We start from the raw sequence: 3,212 nt of genomic DNA on the forward strand, positions 1-3,212 counted from the left end.
TTGGTTGAGACAGGGAGGGGTAACAATGAGTTTGGAACAGAAAGGGGCAGGTGTTCTTTCCCCATTGTATTCTGCCCAACGTACATCCCTCCTCCCATCCCCGCACCCCCCCACCCCCGCCTGCTCCCAAAGGTGAGAACCATGGTGTAAAGGAGAGAAAAGAGACCTCAGATACAGGGCAACTGAGCACAAGAGGAAAAAAATAAAGAGACTGCAACTTGCTCTTAGGGACTGGAGAAAATTTGAAAAGGACCCATCAGTGTTCCATTAGTCATCTTCTCCTTCATCTTCCTCCCCTTCCTCCCCCTAGTCATCATCTTCATCTTCTTCACCTTCATCCTCATCCCCTTCTTCATCAATATCTTCCAACCCTTCCTCTTCATCATCATCACCATCTCCTTCTCCTTCCCCTTCTTCATCATCCATGCCGGGAAGCAAGTACTACTGTAATGGATTTGACCAAATATCCTCTTTGATGACTTCTCCAACTCATCTGCACCTGCCTAAGAATGGTCAGTAACCATGTAAAAAGGCTCTCTGGTTCCTCGTGCTGTCCCTTCCTGCTGGCTTTATTCTGTGTTTGACTTGAATGTTTCCGCCAAATCCTTCCCAGATTTCCATTTGATTTCAGTGGACTTTGAAGATGCATCACCACTCCCATCCAGATAAAATTCTTTAGAGAGAACTTTATTTTTGAAGTAAGGATTTTCATCAAAATAAAAATCTCTTCTATGGCCTGATTTAATATCTTCAAATTCTGTCACTTCAACTCTTGTCAAATAAGGCAGTGCCTCTTCCCCAAGCAGTGCAGATACCTGTAGATGGCTGACAAATGTTGTTACCCCAAAATTTTGGATTTTGGGGATCAATTCTGACATCTGAAAAAATGATTGGTGGAGTGTGTTATATTTCTGTTCTGCCTTCAAAATCTCCTCGCTGACTTGTTCATTAAGTCGGTCTATTTCATTTTGTACTTTATCAATATGTTCAACTGCTTTTTGTTGTTCTTTTTCTTCCTTTGGCAAGTCCTGAGGGGCTGACTTCTTCTCCTGCTTGGGGGCAGGAGGCAGTTTTGGTTTCTCCGTTTGAAGTGGGAGTGAAGACTGGTGTTTGGGGGCCATGCTGTGAGAAAAGTCTGAGAATCAACCAAAGGGAAGTTGCAAGGCTAGAAGAAGCTCTGAGAGCTGACTTAATTTGATGAGTACAATTTATTAGCTGTGCTTTTGGTGTCAAACCCCCTGCCCCCCAAATCATTGCTAAATCCAATGTCATGAAGATTATCCTCTATGTTTTCTTCTGAGAGTTTTATAGTTTTAAGCTCTTATGCTTAATTTTTGATATATTTTGAGTTAAATTTTCTCTATTGTTTTTCTATAGCTATTGTTCTCATTTGGGTTTAATTTGTGCTTATTTTCTAGTTCCTAAGATATACACTTAGGTTACTAATTTGAGATTTTTTTAAATGTATGTATTTACTGCCATACAATTTCCTTTAGGACTGCTTTCTCTGTGTCCTATAAGTTTTGGTATGCTGTATTTTTGTTTATCTCAAGATGTTTGCTCAGTTTCCTAGTTATTTTTTTTCCTTTTTAAAAATTTATTTTCTTTATTGATTAAGGCATTACATATGTGTCCTTACCCCCTCATTCCTCCCCCCACCCCTGCTCATGCCTTCACCCCCTCCCCCCAGTGTCTGTGTCCATTGGTTATGCTTATATGCACACATACACGTCCTTTGGTTGATCTCTCCCCCTTCCCCCCCACCCTTACCTGCCTTCCCTCTGAGGTTTGACGGGCATCATACAACGTTTCTTTTCTGACACAAGAAATGAAACTAGAAATCAATAACAAAAGAAAAACTAGAAAATTCACAAATACGTGAAAAATAAACAACACTACTAATCAACCAATGCGTCAAGTGTCTAGTGCTTCAGCTGGGAAGACTGAAAGGGTTTTATGTGAATCAAAGGGCTAAGAGCTATAATAGCTGGGACATGAGGGACACTTCTAAGGACAGGGCATTTCACTCTGTCAGCAGTGCTTGGATGCCTGGCCACAGGCCCAGTGGGGACTGTCAACTGGAGTGCTCATCCATGGCTATCTGCATGGCCTGGGGCCTCCTCCCAGCATGGTGGCCTCGAAGTAATGAGACTTCTCACATGTCAGGCGAGGGCTCCAAGGATGAGTGTTCCAACAATGAGGAGGAAATGGCACTGCTTCCTGTGGCTCAGCCTCAGAAGTCACACAGTGTCACTTCCCCTTCTCCTTGGTCAAAGCAGCCACAGACCCCCCAGACTCAAAGAGGGGACACAGATCCACCTCTTGACGTAGGAGTGTCAGAGAGTATGCAGCCATATTTTAAAACAGAAGTGGCATTCTTTGCACTGGTTCCAGCTTCCTGATGGGGCTACCCAGCTGCAAGACAGGAAAGTGTGCAGTGGCCCCTCTCAGGGACACTGTTCTGCCTGCCCTGTGCTGGCAACACCTTCCTGAGAGAACTGGTGACTCTGAGCCAGGGGTTGTGAAGTTCTTCTGAGAAATCATAAGGAAAGAAGGAGCTGGAACTCTTAGTTATTAAGCACCTACTTTGTGCCAAACACATTATAGCAATTCTGGGGAGCGGGGCATCATGGGACATATAACAGGAGCAGGACAGAGTCTGGGATACATAAGTGCTCATTATTAGTGGTATTACCGTTCTTTTTTCATGTTTCCCAAGGAAGACTTGGTGAATTGCTTCATTAATTTTCCCTGTAAATGTCATTTAAAGACAGAAAACAAAGGCTGTGGCCCCAGAAGTTTGGGGAGGGCCATGTTCCCACCACCCCACTGCTTATGACCACATTAAGGCCATTGCATCAATTCTCATGGACCAGTGGGCCAACTGCTGTGATGACCAGCTCTGGCTTTCTCTGGCTCCTCTCTGGGTCCTCAGTTTCCTTGCTGTTGGCCGTCAAATGGCCCGGCCAACTCTGGCTGCCTATGACCAAGTTGCCTCTGGATCCTGGGGGACTGCTGGGAGGGGTGTCAATCCTGCCTCTGCTCTGTGAACCTGGAAATGGGTGGTTTCCATGTGCCTTCCAGTCATAACCCAGAGACTGTCCCTATTCCCTCCACCCCTGCCGCCCCCAGTACCTCTGCCAGCCTCTGGGACAGTGATGGGTGGTCACTTGGGAGTTTCTCTCCATGTCCCTCCCCACAAGGCTTACTGG

At 45.3% G+C, this 3,212-nt stretch overlaps 1 pseudogene; it reads right to left on the reverse strand.

Annotated features, from left to right (window-relative positions):
- Positions 1–267: 267 nt before the first annotated feature.
- LOC102418939 lies at positions 268–1,121 on the reverse strand (annotated as a pseudogene).
- Positions 1,122–3,212: the final 2,091 nt, after the last annotated feature.

This window comes from Myotis lucifugus, unplaced genomic scaffold (genome assembly GCF_000147115.1).
Source record: "Myotis lucifugus unplaced genomic scaffold, Myoluc2.0 scaffold_577, whole genome shotgun sequence".
Taxonomy (NCBI): Eukaryota; Metazoa; Chordata; class Mammalia; order Chiroptera; family Vespertilionidae; genus Myotis; species Myotis lucifugus.